This window comes from Phoenix dactylifera, unplaced genomic scaffold (genome assembly GCF_009389715.1).
Source record: "Phoenix dactylifera cultivar Barhee BC4 unplaced genomic scaffold, palm_55x_up_171113_PBpolish2nd_filt_p 000292F, whole genome shotgun sequence".
NCBI lineage: Eukaryota > Viridiplantae > Streptophyta > Magnoliopsida > Arecales > Arecaceae > Phoenix > Phoenix dactylifera.
The window spans coordinates 136,555-155,395 of record NW_024067772.1 but is presented as its reverse complement, the minus strand read 5'-3'; the positions used below and the strand labels follow the sequence as shown (position 1 = coordinate 155,395).

The window sequence follows — 18,841 nt, the reverse complement described above, 5'->3', positions numbered from 1 at the left end:
TGGAGGAACCAAAATGTTTGATTTTTCTAGTATGCACTTGTAATGATAAATACTCATGATTTCTACTCTTCTTGACCTAATTATTACCTGATAATTAAGTCAACAAGATTTGTTATGCTCTTGCTAGCTGTAAATTGTTTAGCACTTGGTCCAACTAGGTATCTTGTGCATCTATATAATAATGGTTGATCTCTCTCTCTCTCTCTTTCTCACCCCCCCCCCCCCCCCCAAACACACAATATAAAGGGTTGAGTACCCCTGTTTGGCCTTCTTATGCTTTGTGTAAGATATTACAGCTCTTCTATTATTATGTTCACTTATATTTATATTCTAAGCTGCTCAATGATGGAAAACCACCAAAATTAGGCTAGTACTAAACAAGTTTACATCCAGTAAACATGAATAGTTAATCTTCTTTAAGAAAAGAAACAAATATCCCCTCAGCACTTTATCACTGTGGTTTTAAGTTCTTGTTTCAAATACTTGTGTATTTAGGATCATCTTGATACATCTTGCTTAGGCCAAGTTGGGACATGTCCTCAAAAGGTTTAGCTAGGTTTGAAATAAATCAAGTTGCGGTAGAGCTACTCGATAAGCCTTGATACATCTTCCATGTCTTTCTAAGAAAATCATACCCACCTTTAAGGGTACAATTGCAAGTGGCATGTAGACCTTCTTGCTTTCTTTATAGCCTGTGGATTTAGTTATTTGTTTTCTTTAGATCCCGAATTAGTTAGAAAGTTGTAGGATCTAAGACAAATCACTTAAAATATCTCTCTCTCACCCTCCCAACTACATCCACCTTTCTTTCAAAAACATGCTTCTGAGTTTTACTCCAATTGTTATCTTTACTAATTTGGCTTCATCTTACTCTTCCTCTTAAAAGAAAGTTTATATTTCTTAATTTGATTAAGATAAGAAAACTTCTTAAAATAATTTTAGTAATAGATGAAATAAATCATATTGTATGCCTATTTAAATAATGAAAAAAAAGATACAAGCATTCCTATTAGAAACTTTTAATAAGATATTGTGTTGGATATTTTGTTAGTTTAAATGATGGCTTTTAAACTTTCTAGATTGAGTAAAATATATTAACTATTATGGCATAGATGCGACCTCCATATATAAACCTAATATTTCTCCCATGTGGAGAGGAGTGCCAACTAGTTATGCAAGTCCAATTTGATAAGTGGAATATGGTAATGATCATTTTTCATAATATATGTTGATTTATTAATTCAAAATATAATTTCAGCTAATCTAACCCCCTCTTCAATACTCAGTAAGCTTCCACCTAGTTATAAAGGCAAAAATCCTTTTCTTAGATTTTTAATAATTTGGTAATCGTAGTTGGAAAAACTAATTTTTAGACATATTTGAAACATTAAATAGATATAGTTGAAACTTTCAAATTTTAAAATTTTTAAATATCTTCTTTTTGGGGCAAGACTTTAAAAGCCTCATATTCTTGTTGAATTATTTAACATAAACTCAACAAGTGCATGAATAAAATCTTAACATAATAGGCACATACATTAAATATTCTAATATGTAACAAAACTACAAACCACTAGATAAGGCTCTATTTGGCATGGTTGCCAAATTCTAATTTTTATTTTATTTTTTCTTTTAAAAAAAGAGAAATCAAAGAAAAAACTACTGTTTGGTAATCTACTTTCTATTTTTATTTTTTTGATAAGTAGTGACCAATTTCTAGAGATTGTGAAAACAAGAGACTGTGGATTAACTTTTTTGAAAATTAAAATCTACCTACCGTCTTTGCTTGCCACTAACCATCACCATCAATCATTACCACTGGCCGTCATGTTGGTCACCACCACTGATTACTGCTGGCCATTGGTGACTACTGGCCATCACCATCGATGGCCGCTAGCCCTAACCCCTACAACTTGGCCATCGCCACCAGCCATCTTCAGCCATTATAGCCTCTCCCTGGCAACCATTACCACTATCTCTACTACTATTACTATATCCTCTGCCAAACAAGTTTTCGCCTTTTAGTTTTTAAAAAGGAAAGATTGGTTTTAATTGCAAAAAAATAAAACTAAAAATTAAATATTGGAAAGCATGCAAAATGCTACCTAAAAATTCTTGCACATAGAAACATAATAAGCTTGACATTCATCTTTCTCTTTCACATGGCACCATCTCAAGTGTGATGAGTCATGTGAGATACAGAGGTCCTGCTTGGATTATATTGCAATAAGAATGACCAGATCCAAATCTAGAACCATGAAACTTAAAAAGAAATCAAAAAAACTATGAACATGCATATGGAAGAACCTTGGTTTGTTGACGAAGAAATAAAGAATCGATCCTCGACATAAAAGGTCCTGCAATCTCCTCCCAAGTTTTCCTTAGCAGCATTTGATGAAGATGATTCTGCCCCTGGTCTCATTGGAATCAAGTTTAACATCTGATCATGGGTAGATCCAATTTTACTACTCTCTCCAACCATACATTCTGTAGACTCGATTGGAATCAAATAATCATCACCTCCTTTTTGGTTCTCACTTGCCATAACCCAGGATGCATTAGAAGAAGATGTAGTAAAAGACGATGATTTAGGAGAAAATATGTAGGGGGCTCTAATAAAGGACAAAGAATGAGGAGAAGAAAAGGAGTGGGAGTAGAGGATGGGGGGTATGGAGAAGAGAAAAGGTTGAGAGTGATAGGAGGAGAAATTTGATTGTTTTTGACTTCTAGATGTTGAGCAAGCCCAAGATTGGCTTTGAGGATACATTTTGGATCTAAAACTTATAGAAACCCTATGAGAAACTATCAGAAAGTACTTAAGGAAAGAAGTAGAAGAGAAATGGTGATGAAGAAGAGAGGAAGAGGGGTATACATAAGAATTATATAATAGAAAAGTAAATGGAGGGGGTGAAAACTCCGAGGTCTTAAGGTTGGCAATAAGCGAAAAGAAGACTAAGGGGAACCAAAGATAGACAAATGGCTGGATAAAACTTGGAAGGAGTTAAGCAGTTAGGATTGAAAGAGTCCACTAAGTCTGACACCAAAAATGGTAATAATGATGGTGATAAAGAAGTTGAGAAGAGGATGGAGGTGGATGAGAGAGGCGGTGGTGGAGGGAGTTACTAGGCAACCATTAAGGCCAGGTGTGGATAGAAAATAAATGCATCAACCAGTTTTTTGCATGCAAAAGGAACACTAGCATTAATAATAAGTTAGCTTTATGTTTGAGTGTGTATGCTTGTTTTTATTTGTTTCTATGTGTGTCTAAGAGAAAGAATAGAAGAAAAGAAGAGTTAGATAAATGCATAATAATTAGAATTGGATTTCCTAACTAATCATACCATAAATTTTCAAATTTATAGCCCATTGGATTCCTTTAGAAGATCAAAGATGTTCAAAATCTGACCAAAATCGATAGTTTAATCCCTAAACCTAGATCCATTCAATTTCAAAGAATCAAATGCTTTATATAGAATCAAGTTCTAGTGTAGGTGAAAAAAAGGGGTCACTCTAGCAAATCCATAAGTAGGAAAAAATAAGTCAATGGATCATTCGATGTGTAGCTTGGATTATAGATGCCTCAAAGTACTACTTTGAGAAGCTCTTTCAAAGGTCAAAATAATGAAGTAGGACTGAGGTATAACCAAAGTCTAATCCATCTCATGCACTTCATAACTCTTGTGAACACTTGGTGGCTTTACTACGAATTTGAGCTAATATTTGAAAACCACCTTTAGGGTTTTTTGCTTGCATGATAGGTCTAAGATTTAGATCTTTATTTTTCGTTACTGTTGCTGGTGGTCCAAACCGAGAACGATGGACACGACGGTGTGAACGGGGTTCCGCCTGAGTTGTCTTGGTTGGTGTTGGTTGCGCTCCACCTTCCGCCAAGGAACCTGCAAACAAGCCTTGCACCACCACCAGGGTGGTGATGGCCCTCCGACGGTCAAGTCAGAGGAGATTGGAGGAGGAGAGATGATAATCACAAGTGGGAGAGAGTGCTCTGGGAGGTATTGCTTACCCCCCCCCTTCTCCCCCCAGCCGCATATATACCTGGCTGGGAGGTCTCTCAGGGGGGTTTGTCGTCGTGGGGCACGATAGAATGGCCACTGACATGGCCGTTACGGGGCGTCGTGGAGCAGCGCCGGGTACGGTCATGGCAGGGCGTAGTGGAGCTCCGCTTTGTACGGTCGATACAGGAGATCGTGGGCAGCATCGGGTACAGCCGTTGCAGGGAGTAGTGGAGCAGGAGGCCGCGGCGTGCCTCTGGAGAATAGCCTGTCGTTATCAAAAGATCTCCGACTCGGGGTCGGAATGCTGGATCATAGGGCAGCCGACCCGGGGTCGGGCTGCGAAGCCGGGGAGGTCCGACTCGGGGTCGGAGTGCTGGATCATAGGGCAGCCGACCCGGGGTCGGGCTGCGGAGCCGAGGAGGTCCGACTCGGGGTCGGAGTGCTGGATCACTGTTGCTGGTGGTCCAAACCGAGAACGATGGACACGACGGTGTGAACGGGGTTCCGCCTGAGTTGTCTTGGTTGGTGCTGGTTGCGCTCCACCTTCCGCCAAGGAACCTGCAAACAAGCCTTGCACCACCACCAGGGTGGTGATGGCCCTCCGACGGTCAAGTCAGAGGAGATTGGAGGAGGAGAGATGATAATCACAAGTGGGAGAGAGTGCTCTGGGAGGTATTGCTTACCCCCCCCCCTTCTCCCCCCAGCCGCATATATACCTGGCTGGGAGGTCTCTCAGGGGGGTTTGTCGTCGTGGGGCACGATAGAATGGCCACTGACATGGCCGTTACGGGGCGTCGTGGAGCAGCGCCGGGTACGGTCATGGCAGGGCGTAGTGGAGCTCCGCTTTGTACGGTCGATACAGGAGATCGTGGGCAGCATCGGGTACAGCCGTTGCAGGGAGTAGTGGAGCAGGAGGCCGCGGCGTGCCTCTGGAGAATAGCCTGTCGTTATCAAAAGATCTCCGACTCGGGGTCGGAATGCTGGATCATAGGGCAGCCGACCCGGGGTCGGGCTGCGAAGCCGGGGAGGTCCGACTCGGGGTCGGAGTGCTGGATCATAGGGCAGCCGACCCGGGGTCGGGCTGCGGAGCCGAGGAGGTCCGACTCGGGGTCGGAGTGCTGGATCATAGGGCAGCCGACCCGGGGTCGGGCTGCGGAGCCGAGGAGGTCCGACTCGGGGTCGGAATGCTGGATCATAGGGCAGCCGTAGCTTTCCTGGATACGCGTGCCGATCACGTGGGGCATGGCGGCTCAATTCCCCCATAACAGTAGCCCCCCGCTTCCGAGCCTGGAACCAGAAGGGGAACAGGTGAAGGGAGTGATGTTTCGAGATTGCCGCCATCCTTCGGAGAGGCGCGCGCGCTTCAAGCTTCCCGCCTTCTTTATGGCGTATGGCGGTTGCTGCTGACCTGGCAACCTGAGGATTTCGGCGGACATCCTTCCTTAATGGTGTCGATTCGCCTTTGGGGTGCGAGCGACCCTTCGGCGGCCAGGCGTCTTCTGGCGTCATCGAGGTGTCACTTGCCCTTTCGCCTATTTAATCGGGGGCCCTCCCCCGTCCGTCTTCTTCTTTACGGACATTTTCGAGTTTCTCCTTTGCGCTACCATTGTTGCCGCCGAAACGTTCGCTTGCTTTTCCTTTGACGCTCTCGGAGCCGTTCTTCCTCCTCTTCAAGTGAGTTTCCCACTCTTCTACTTTGAGCTCTTCATACTTTTTCTTTTTGTACTAGTGCACCCCAGTCGTTCCGGCCTTTCCCTCCTTCTTGACCCCGTCCTGACCGTAGATTGGCCATTAGGGATGGGCGAAGTGGGAGCAGATAGCATCAAGTCAAAACTGGTCGCCGAGGACTTAGACGGATTTGTGGCTCGGTACCACCTTCCCGAGGCCTGCAATGTCACGCTCCCAGGGCCTGAGGAGAGGATGTCTCATCCTCCCCGAGGGAAGATCGCCATCAATGAGGGCATCCTCCAAGCCGGGTTCCGCTTTCCCCCTTCAGACCTAGTCTTACAGGTGCTCCGGGGTTTAGGAATGGCACCGACGCAACTGGTGCCGAACTCGTGGCGTGCTCTGACGGTCTTCCAGGTTCTCTGTCGCTTGCATGCGATTCCCGCCACCTTGAACGTTTTCTGGGAGCTCTACGGCCTGAGCGGCCACCCCCAGGACAAAGGGTGGTGGTGCTTCGCAGCGCGGCGAGGGTGCGGCCTTGTCAAGGAGGGTCCTACCTCCATTCACCACTGGAAGGAGCGCTTCTTTTTCGTTGATGCAGACCCCTCCTGGGAAATCAGGGTAATCTGGGGGACGCCGGTGAAGTCCCCAATTGGCCTGTCGAAGTTGTCGAGGGAGGAATCCGAGGGCGTCGCCGCCTTGAAGGGGTTGGTCGCCGAGGGCCAGCTTCCCCCGGTGGGCCGCCTCATTTCTGAGGATACCTTGGTGAACGTCGGTTTGAGCTCGGTCCCCACCGACCGTGAGTCCGCCATCGTTTCTTTAGCTCTTTTCTTCTCTTTCGTTCCTTCTTCCTTTCGGTTTCTCAGTCCCTGACCATCCCGTCCTTCTTGCAGAGGTCGACGACGTCATGCGGTCGGTGAAGTCGAAGGCTGTTGGTAGGGCGTCCCTGCTGGAAGCAGTCCGGAGGAGGAAACGAGCTCTTCCGAGCGGGGCCCCACCGGCGAAGAAGTCCCGTAAGGAGATACCTCCGATGCCGACCGACGAGTCCGGGCCCACCGGTCAGGGAGATGTCGTGGGCACCGACCGGCAGCTGACGCTGTATCAGCCCTCCGGTGGTAAGGTTGCCGCTACTCCGGAGGTGCCACCTGAGCCTGCTCAAGACGGACGGGTCGGACGTGATCGGTCCCCAACCCGGCCTTCGACTCGGTCGGCTCCTGATGACTCGAGGAGGGACGCGCCGAGGCCCCGGCCGAGCGGGACCCTATCAATTCCTGGGGCGACCCCCGCCGCGAGCGTGATCAGCCGGACTCTTCCCCAGGCGATGGATAAGGGTAAGGCTGCAGAACCACCATCCGGCTCCGGGGAGAAATCGGGGTCTGCCTTCACTACCGATGGCGCCCGAAATCTCATCGAAACAGTGTTGCTGGAGAAGGACCGTCGGCGGGTCCGGGAGTTGGATGTCTCTGACGTCGGGGCCGCCAGCTGCGTCCGTCTCATGTCGGTGAGTGTTCTTCTGGCCGTCTTTCACCATTTATTGGCTCTGTTGTTCTCCGCCTGACTCCCTTATTTTTCCTATTTCTTAGCTCGCCCAGTACATGATCCGTCTGGAGGAGTGCTACAAGGAACAGGCGGGGCTTTTGGCGAAGGCCGAGGACCGGCTGAAAGCAATGGAAGAGGGAGGCCGGGCTGCGGCAGGCAGGACGACCGGGGACCTCGAGGCGAGGCTCCGGGAGGCCGAAGAGCGGGCACTCGGCTTCGCCGCCCTGGAGGAGCAACTGTCAGAGGCTCGGGAGCAACTCAAAGCCGCCTCGGGCCTCGAAAGCAGGGTCAAGAAGGCGGAGGAACGGGCTGAAAAGCAGTCCCGGAAGATCGCGGACTATCGAGAGCGGTGGGAGAAGGCCCAGCGGTCTGCCGACAACGCCTGCGACCGAATCCGCTCTTTTGAAGCCAAACTAGGCGAACTGGAGTCGGCCCTGGAGAAGTCATGCACGGACGTCCAAGAGCTCCGTTCGCGCCTGAAGGAAGCCGAGGCCGCTCGGGTTGCTACCGAGGCGAAGCATAAAGAGGCTCAGGCTGATCTGCTGAGGGTCTCCTCTGAGGCCGAAGGCCGGATTGTGGCGAAGGTCTTGGAGGCCAAGGCTCAGATTATGGAGCGAGCTGAGGCGGAGCTGGCCGAGAAGAGGGCGGAAATCGGGCGTCAGGCGGTAGAGGCTTATCGCCAGTCCGCCGAGTTCGCCCATGATATGTCGGAGGCAGTGCGGACCTATCGCCAGTCTGACGAGTTTGTCCATGACGCGTCGGACGCGGGGGCCGAAGCCTTCACCTTGGGCTTCGAGGAGGGCCTGGCAAGGGTGTCGGCTAAGTATCCCGAAGTTGACCTGAGCGAGATCTCCCTCCTGGACTCCTCTCCGGCGCCATCGCCTGCTGGTTCTCCTGCTGCTTCCCTACCTCCCGCGGACGAGCCCGGCGTTCCCGACCCGGGAGTTCCTCCAAGCTGACCTCTTGTACCTTCCATTGTCTTTTTTATTTTTGTATGTCGGCGTTTTGCCCAATTGTATGGGCCTCGGCCCTGAAAATTAATGCACGTTGAATATTTCTTCATCTCGCCCTCGTCCTCTTTTTTTTTTTTAGCTCTTGGTTGCTTCTTGCTGACTTTTGATTCCCGAAGTTCTTCCGGCGCTAGGCCAGGCATCCGAGGGTTAAACCTCAGGAAACTCTTCCGGCGTTAAGCCAGGCATCCGAGGGTTAGGCCTCAGGAAATTCTTCCGGCGCTAAGCCAGACATCCGAGGGTTAGGCCTCAGGAAATTCTTCCGGCGCTAAGCCAGGCATCCGAGGGTTAGGCCTCAGAAAATTCTTCCGGCGCTAAGCCAGGCATCCGAGGGTTAGGCCTCAGGAAATTCTTCCGGCGCTAAGCCAGGCATCCGAGGGTTAGGCCTCAGGAAACTCTTCCGGCGCTGAGCCAGGCATCCGAGGGTTAGGCCTCAGGAAACTCTTCCGGCGCTAAGCCAGGCATCCGAGGGTTAGGCCTCAGGAAACTCTTCCGGCGCTAAGCCAGGCATCCGAGGGTTAGGCCTCAGGAAACTCTTCCGGCGCTGAGCCAGGCATCCGAGGCCCGAGCCTCGGGAGATTCCACTCGTTGGTCGGCCTAGGCTGGCGCAAGCCGAGGCGACCGGTCGGGGCTTCCGGCTAGTCTGCTCCCGGGATGATCATCGGGTTAGCCAGGCATCTGAGGGTTGTCAAGCCAACTGTTGCTGGTGGTCCAAACCGAGAACGATGGACACGACGGTGTGAACGGGGTTCCGCCTGAGTTGTCTTGGTTGGTGCTGGTTGCGCTCCACCTTCCGCCAAGGAACCTGCAAACAAGCCTTGCACCACCACCAGGGTGGTGATGGCCCTCCGACGGTCAAGTCAGAGGAGATTGGAGGAGGAGAGATGATAATCACAAGTGGGAGAGAGTGCTCTGGGAGGTATTGCTTACCCCCCCCTTCTCCCCCCAGCCGCATATATACCTGGCTGGGAGGTCTCTCAGGGGGGTTTGTCGTCGTGGGGCACGATAGAATGGCCACTGACATGGCCGTTACGGGGCGTCGTGGAGCAGCGCCGGGTACGGTCATGGCAGGGCGTAGTGGAGCTCCGCTTTGTACGGTCGATACAGGAGATCGTGGGCAGCATCGGGTACAGCCGTTGCAGGGAGTAGTGGAGCAGGAGGCCACGGCGTGCCTCTGGAGAATAGCCTGTCGTTATCAAAAGAGTTACATATTTGCTTTTTTGTTGCTTACTCTCGTATTTTGATTTTGTGTTTGATTGTGTTTCAAGTTTTACAAAAGAGAGAAAAACATTGTCAAGATACACGTTGATCCCTTATATGCTCTATTTTGAATCTAGTGGCTCGTTTCCATGCATTCAATGTGATTGTCATGTATGCATGTTTATAGACACCCCCACCTATGGTAGGGTGAATAACTCCATGTTTGGTTACACCTAACACTTGGTTAACCAATCCTAGCCCTAAGACACCTAATCACCTGAACCCAACCCTAAACTACCTTGAGTCATCCGGTTCTAACCCTACACTAGCCAAACCTAAGTCACTTAGTACTAGCCTTAAGCGATTCGATCCTAGTATTAAGCCACCCAATCTAATCCTCACATGCCCAATTTTAATTCTAAACCTTCCAATCAACCCAATTCTGACCCCATGTCTCTTTCTAACCATGATCAAACCAATTAGTTTAACTCTGAGGGCAATGCAGATTTTGGATAAAACTAGATGTCATGAACCAACTCATGGACCCCTCGATATCCTTACCCCAAAATTTTCCCTCCTACTCTGGGTGCACCAACAAATGAAAAATTCTTGCATCCATAGGGATGCACCATGATAAAATCGCTCCCTATTTATCTACCATCTCTCTTTTCCTTCAGGGGATTACTTTCTGAGTACTATCCCTCTAGCTTGCTACCTAATCATTCTCATAACCAGCTTAATATACCCTTATTCCTTCTTTTACTATATGCTTCCTATATTTTTTACATTCTCTCCTCGTCACACCAAATCCCACTTCCACCACAAGATAGACCCAAGATTGCCTCAATAACAAATTTTATTCACCTTTGATGCTATCTTTATGACATGCATTAGGCAACCAAAGATGTTTGGTGTTTGGCCCCCATACCCCCTTCACATGACCCAATTAACCTTTAAGTTTCCACTTAACTTTAGCTAACTTGATGCCCTTGCCATCCTAATAATCCACCCTTAAATCTTCACCCCCTTTCTACAAGATCTTCTCTAACAATTACCTGAACTAGTTGAGCCCCTAGCAAACAATATCAACCACCTAAACAGCTTAAGCCATCCAACCCTCTATAATAACCCCAATTTTTTTTTTATATAAAGAAGGATAGAATAGTCCTTAAAATTGATATAAGGGGTAAAATTGGAAGGAATCAAAAGTTAATGGCATAATTGTAGATGCATTGAAGTGGCAAGGGCAAAATGGAAATTTAGCATTGTGATGTGACTTAAAAGAGGGTTTGAGTTGTGCTGGCGGTGGATTTGAGCTGAGGTGGTAGATTTTGAACAGAGAGAAGGAAAAAGAGCTAGTCTCAGGTGGAAAGAAGAAGAAGAAGAAGAAGAAGAAGAAAGAAAGAGGAAGGGAGCCCCGATTGTGCTGCCAGCTGAAAGGAGAAGTGCTAGTCTCCTTCCCCTCTACGCAAAGACCTCAATTTTCCGAAGAGAAAAAGGTAAATACCCATCCCTACCTAGTCTTCTAATGAAATTAGGCTATATAAAGGATGGATGTGGTCTAGAGAGGTTAGATAGTAGTGTTAGAGGACGTTAAAAGAGAGGAAATTGGATTTCAACAAGGTTTTCCGAGGCTGCGGAAAACATGAGTCGAAGTCCTGAATTCAGTAAATTGTTTTAGGGTCAATCAGCCTATGTTGCCAATATATGTTACCATTCTGAAAATCCCTATGAGTGTAAAATGTTAGATAAAAATTTCATAAAATTTAGAGTTTGAAAAGTGAATCAAATCGGGATGAAGTAACCCGCTGTCAGTCTGGGTTACTGTTTATCCGAGATGAAGAAGGTGAGAAAAATGAAGGAAGTCACCTCAAAACATGCCGGAGTCGACTCGAGGGCAGATTGGGATCGACTCAACCTCAGCGGAGTCGACTCGGAAAGTCGAAGACGGCTCGAGAGTCCGAAAAATTTTAGAAGGAGAAAGGATTCAATTTTTTCTCGCACCTTGCCCCAACAGTAATGGCCCAAGGTGTGAGTGAGATGCTCCTGCATCAAAATACACATAAATAGCAAGTTGATTAATAGAAAAAGAAAGATTTAGTAAGGGAGGAGTTGAGTCAATTAAAGTTTTCTATGTTTATGATTGATACATAGATTATGAGTCCTTGATACAAGACTGAATGTATAATTAATGCATGTCACAGTTGGGCAAAAAGCTAGAGAACAAGAGGAAGAAGTCCCCTACCGCCTACTGTAGATTTTGGAGGTGTATCAGGACCGTGCCGGATTGGCAGGTGAGTGGAAGTCATGTACTTTGCACCATGACCATTCTTAATTTATTTTCATGAATGTCGCCAAGTGTGAATTGATTCTACTTGTGTATATTGATTGATATTGTAGTAGATTCTTCTATAAACTTGTTTCTCCATGCTTGATTATTTTGTACATGCATTTGAGGGAATATTGAGAGAAATTACAAGGGGTAGAAGAGTAGTCAAATAGGCTCCAAATTATGAAATGACTTCTTTTGTAAATTGATTTCATTTCCTCTATTTTAAAGACTTGTAGAGCCTTTTCAGTGGTATATTGAGTTGCATTGCACTCCCTTGACTCCTCACTCCCAACCCTGATGTTAGTTTATGATTGGATCATGGTCGAGTGGGTGGTAGTCTTGATTATACTCCTTTTTACTAAAGTATTGGGAGGGTGCATTATGGCATTTATGCATTGTTTGGCAATATCTACAGGACACCTATAGTCGATGGGGTTAGACATCGGCCTATGTGTAAATAGTAGCCTTCTGGGTGGACGGAGCCTAGTCCCTTCCTAGGGTGGACACGGCCCTAGGCGTAGGGTCGGCCGGTCCTGCGACTTATATATCTGCTTGCTGCCGGGCATAGTAAGATTCCGAGAGGTGCAGTATGGCTTTCCGCGGATGTAGCATTCCCACGAGGTGCCAATAGTATTCAGATGTGAGGTGATTCTCATGGATTTCTATGGATTTCTGTTCTGCATACTGGCCAGCATTTACATTATTGGTGTGGTGTCATATTCTATGCATGCATATGACAGTAGAAAGTTGTTGTGGTTCGCCTGGGGTGTAAGACCCACCTTCCGATAGCTGTTTATCGATGTCTCAGCATATTGACACCCGATTTGTATGTTCCAGCATTATGATCTGTTGAACATTTTCATGAGTAGCATATATGTTTACTTGATTATTCCATATGTGCTTCAGATGAGTTGATATTGATTATGGTGATATTGATTATTTACTCCATATTCTTTACGTTGAGTTCATGTTCATCTTGTTATTAATCACCATTCATATGCTCTTGAGATTTCATCTCGAGCCATAATTATATTCTGTCTCATATACATAGTACTCTCAACTCCACTCACTGAGTATTTATATACTCACTCCTCAGTTGATATTTTTGTTGCAGGCCAGCTGATATATAGAGAGGAGCAGGATTAGTGGTTGCTTGCTAGCTGTGACGCTCCATAGTATAGTATAGTGTAGAGTAGAGGTTTATATATTTTGATGTATTATAGACCTTCAGTGTGTATGGTGTACAGTTATAGGCATGGATCCTGTTGTGGATATGGGTATGACCATGAATAAAATGGAAACCGGATTTTTTATACAGATGGGGTGTGCCGGTGATAATGTATTGATTTATATTGTCCAGGTTATTTGTGACAGGATTATGTGATTACAGCTCTGACAGGTAGATTGTGGTATGTGTGGATATTTCCTGACAGGTTAAAAATAGAACAAAGTGATCATTTTGTGCATATATCATGCCAAAATTTTCAAAAATTTATGATGATTGATAGGTAGTAGGGTTCTACGCGGTGGCTGGTGGCCTTATGCCTACCCGCACCCTAGGACCGTCGCGGCGGCCCGCCGGATTAGGACAGAGGTGATAAGTGCTTAATAATTTATAATTTAGTTACCTTTCCATAGCACTTATCAATATTTTTAAACTGATAAATACATATTTTACCATGAAATTGAACAAACATTGAAGTAAGTTTAAAATATGGTAATTATTCTCTTAAACTAGATTCTGAACTTGTCTCTCTCTTAATTGCAATCTTTCATGAAAACTACAGAAAAATATATAAGGAGATTGTGTTGACCCGACTAAGGTTATAACTAAATGGGCTTTGGTCCTGATTTGATTGAAAGTTATAATTGTATAGGAAAATATTTGATTAACCCTTTTATTAAGTCACGGTCTGATTTGGTTGAGTCCAATCTGAAGCGGTTTAGTAAGAATTAAATGACATTGGGCTCGAAAACAAGTTCAAGCCAAATCAACGATCATGACCCACCTCAAACCCAAAGTAATTCCCAACCAATTCCTTACCTGCCTTCATATAAAATTTATAAATTTAAAACAAAAAAAAGAAATTAATGAATATAATAAAATAAATAAAATATGAATAGTGCATCACGGATTCACTGTTCATATGAACAGTGTCCCATGAAAATACTGTTCATATGAACAGTGTTACAAAAAAAAAAAAAATAAACAAAACATAAGCACTGTTCATCTTCTTCCCCGCAGTGCATCACGGTCGAGATTCGCTCCTCCCTCCCGTTCCAGCCACGAGTTCCATGCGGTGCAACCACGGATCCGCGTTCTCCACTCTTCCGGATCTCCAGCTCCTCTCAACGTCCCCATCATCCCACGGATCAAGCCTCCACATCCAAGCAATCCCACAAATCAAGCTCCCGAGTCCGCCTCCTTTGAAGCCAGCGATGCAAATCCTCCACGCGGTACAGCCGGCGACCAGCTCCTCCGCGATCACCGTGCGTGCAGCCAGCACCCCAGCCCAAGCGCTCGTCCGCGTTCATCACGGATCCCGCATCCATCCGTGGGCCAAAGAAGAAGATGGATCTTCTTCCATCCGTGAAGCATTCCTCCCGGCGATCCCGCAGGCCTTCATCTCTCCCATATCCGCCGATTCAAGAAGCCGTTTCAGCCGCCCGTGATTCTCCCCACCTTCCGCATGTGTTCCCCTCTTCCGTGATCCGGCGATCCCGCACCGCGTCCCCCTCTTTCGGATTCGAGAGCCCCTGCATCGCGTCCCCTCCTAGCTCAGCCTCCTTCGCATGATCCGCTCGTCCGCGTCACTGCCAGCAGCCCAAGTTCCCATCCGTACTCATCTTCCATGGATTCAAGACCCCCACCTCTGCATCTTCTTCTGCCCGTTGATCACGATCTCCAGCGCATCCAGATTAGCTCCCTCCCAGCTTCTTCCACTCCCAACGGTTCACAGCAGCATTTCTTCCCCTATTTCAGCAGCCGGTAATCCAGCTCCTTCCATCGCGCCTCATTGCAGCACCCTCTTCCGGAAACTCCCACACCCGGACGGCAAGCGTGATCCAAGCCGTCTGTGATCAAGACGATGCAGCCAGCGACCGGATCTCCCGCCTCCTCCTCCGCCCGTGACACATCCGGAGCCAATCCCCCGCTTCCGCGATTCAAAGCTCAATTTCCTGCAAGCATCCGAGCATCCGAGATAGTCTCTGCATCCTCCCAGCTTCTTCCAATCCATTTGCAGCCGCAACCATTCCGGGATACGATCACAGTTCCTTCTATTTCCAGGGAACCCAGCACCCAACGCAGTTGCCCGTGATTTCCCTTCGCATCCCGAATAGCCAGCCATCCGCCAGGAAGCGCATCATAGCCAATCCCCCGCCTCCGCCTCGTCCGTTTCTCGCCATCCAAGAGGGATTCTCTTCCGTGATCAGCGCCCAGCGATTCCACGGCCGTTTCGATCCTCAGTCGGCTGCAAGGGGTGGGGAAGTCCTATATAAAGAGCTCGGTTTGAAAGAAAACGGGGGGGGCACGGTTCCAAGAAAAAAATAGAGCTTGCTCTGTTTTGAAGAGAAAAAGAAAACAAAAAAAAAAAGAATAAAAAATAGAGAGGGTTTGAGGCGGATGGCAAAGGAGTTCTTCAGCCAACCAATGGAGATGACAAGCACCATGAGCAGCTGAGCCTCGGTTTAGGGGTTTGATGAAGCCATAGAGGAGTATTCGTTTCATTTTTATTGATTTGAGTTTGTATTGTAAGATGGTTGCATGATGAAGAATTTATCAATTGATCTTACGATTTATCCAATTTATGTGAATCATCTATCTTGCATAAAATATTTTACATAGATTGATCTATTTCATCGAATCCAACACCTGTGGTTTGGAGGAGATATTCATATGACATCGATTTCATGTTTAATGACTTAATGATCAGATGCATCATGCTAGGTTAGACAGGTCATGCTTATCGTTAGAGTAGATGGTTTGTGCTAGACTTAGATGATTCATGCTGGAAATTAGTTATGATTTTCTTTTGTGATTGCTTTGGCTTGTAGTCGGAAGCAATCGAGTCTTACATACAACTCAATCATTGAAAGCGTCACGGATATAAATCTATCGGTGGAATCTAGCCCTAAACACCTCTCTCCATAGACAATTCATACTACTACACCCATATTAATTCTTAGTTTTTATCATTTACTCTAGCTTATCCCCTTTGAAGTAATTATTTAATTAGAAAAAATAACTTGTCTCCAATCCCTGTGGACCGACACCCGTAATTACTATCCTACAGGATACGTGCTATTGCGTGGTTTAATTTCAAAATTGAAAGAACCGATCAATTTTTGGCGCCGTTGCCGGGGATTGCTTGCATAGTTATTTTTCCTATCATAAAAAAAAATTAATTAATTAAAAAAAACTTTCAAAAAAAATATATATATATATATAAAAATTATTCTCTATTATTGTTACTTTTCTTATCTCCTTTTTCTCTTCTACTATTTTTTTTTTTAATTTTTCTTTTGGTCTTATTTGATCAGAAATCGAAGAGGAGATCTGGGCTATCAGAAAGGAATGCTTTGGAGGTTTGCTAAAAAAAAAAATTTAAATTGCTGGGGAAATTTCCTTTGGTAACCTCTAAACCTTTCTTATTTAAATTAATTATTAGCTTGAAATTTTGTGGTGATTGTTTGATTTCAATTTCAGCAAGAGTGTGAATGCATGCTTGATACACATACACAAATCAATTTGCACATAGTAAGGGCAATCACCCCAACAAGATAAGAGCCGGATTTCATCACCGGACTCTTGCCCAACTTAGGTGAACTCAATCTCACATAGTGTCATCTTTGATTAAAATCAATTAGACGTTGGCCCCTAGGGACATTCGAGCTCAATAGGACGAAGATCACCGAAAGTTGCACCAATTTCGCTCTGTGGCTTAGTTGATGTCTAGGCAAGCTTTGTCCCTATAAGGGAGACAGTTCATCTGTTCGAGGCAAGTGGGTTTTAAGTGGGACCTTTGCGAACGCATCGTGACCCCTCCACTTACCTGGGAGCTTACCTGGTCAACTCGGTTCATTAGACCGGATTGGAGGCTTAGGTGCCCTCTTCAAACCAGTTAGGAGCTGTCTAGTGATTTTAGGACAAAGACTTGGATTGATATGCTTTTCTCTTTTTGCATGCTTGATTGATCGAGTACTAGTGTATGCACGGTAGTCGTTCTAGAGTACAAAACCTATTACCTTTTGACCCTGAAATAGAACGAACCCTTAGGAACATTCGAGCTAAGATCAAAACATTAGGATCATCCCCACCTCTTAAGATGGCTGAAGAACAACCCAAACTCCTGAGGGAGTACTTTACTCCCACTATTTACACTTCCCCATCTTGCATTCGATTACCTGAGGTAGCAGCTGTACAATATGAAATAAAGTCTAGTATGATCCAAATGCTTCCATCTTTTTATGGGCTCACCAATGAAGATCCATATAAACACCTAGATGAATTCCTTGAAATTTGCACCACTGTCAAGATTCAGAATTTCACTGATGATGCTCTGAAACTTAGATTATTCCCCTTCTCCCTTAAAGATAGAGCCAAACAATGGCTGAATTCTTTAGAAGCTAACTCAATTCGTTCTTGGGATCAAATGCAACAAGAATTCCTTAAAAAATACTTTTCCATAGGAAGAACGAACCAGTTTAGACGTGCCATTACAAGCTTCTCCCAAACTGAGGGAGAAGAATTTCATGAAACTTGGGAGAGATTTAGGGACCTAATCCGTAAATGCCCTCATCATCAAATACCTAAGTGGCAACTAGTGCAATGTTTTTATGATGGATTGACAGAACGAAACCGTCAGATGATCGATGCTGCATGCGGGGGCACTTTTATGCTTCAAAATGAGCATGAAGCATGGAAATTATTTGAAAATCTTAATGAAAACTCCCTCCACCATGCTTCATGTTCTCGTCAAGCACCCCCGAGTTCTCAAAGAAAAGGGACAATTTGTGAAATAAGTCATTCTATGGACCTGTCTAGCAAGGTAGATACATTGTCCCATAAGATTGACCAACTGATGATAGGTGGGCATTACATGAACTCTTCCCAAGCACAAGTGTGTACTATTTGTTCTAGCCCATCCCATCCTATTCATGAGTGCCCCTCAGCACCCCAATATCCCGAACTCGTGCAAGAACACATCAATGCTGTTCAAACACAGCCCAGACCGGATAATGACCCATTTTCCAATACATATAATCCGGGATGGCGAAATCATCCAAACTTTTCTTGGAAGCAGCAAGCTTCGAACACAGCCCAACCCTATTCCCAAAATTTTCAAAATTCTCAGAATTTTCAAACCCAACAAAATATTCATCCCTACCGTCCCTCAACTCAATTTCAACACATTCTTCCTCCACCCCAAAGAAACACAGCCTTTGAGGAGAAAGTGTTGAACGCCCTTCAAGGTTTGGAAACCATTACACAATTAGTGCACTCTCATACACAATCAATCGCCAAGCTAGAATCCCAAATGGGTCAACTAGCTAATGCACTAAACAAGCGAGAGGAAGGAAAGCTTCCAAGCCAACCACTAAGTAATCCTAGGGGACAATACATGGCTCAAGAAAATCAACTAAATGCAATTCATCATGAACAAGCCAATGCTTTGACTATCCTAAGGAGTGGACGTGTAGTAGACAATAAGATTGGGGAGGACAACAATAAGGAAGATGAAGAAGAGGATAGAAATGTGTCAAATGAAAAACCTGTTAGGATCCCACATATGCCATGAAAATTTCAAAATAATTTTCAGATTGCAGCGGAAAAACATATGCGGGATCCGTTCATCGCATGAACGTATTTTAAAACCATTCGTTTGTAGATAGATTAGAATTAAATTATTTTAAACCATTTTAAAATCATTAAGAAGATCATATCTTCACCTTGTGCGGGTAGATGGTCTCCGCAAATCTGATTTACGTGGATTTGTAGAAGGTTCGATGGAAGCCGCACACGCGTCCGGCCTCTACGGGTATCCACACGAGGTAATGATTCAATCGAAGCCTACGTATCT

General features: G+C 45.6%; 1 non-coding gene across 1 annotated transcript; it reads right to left on the bottom strand.

The window, feature by feature from the left end:
• Positions 1-17,462: 17,462 nt before the first annotated feature.
• Positions 17,463-17,568, bottom strand: LOC120105469. Its single transcript, XR_005507866.1, has one exon. It is a non-coding gene; the product is annotated as a small nucleolar RNA R71 (small nucleolar RNA).
• Between the last annotated feature and the right edge of the window lie 1,273 nt (positions 17,569-18,841).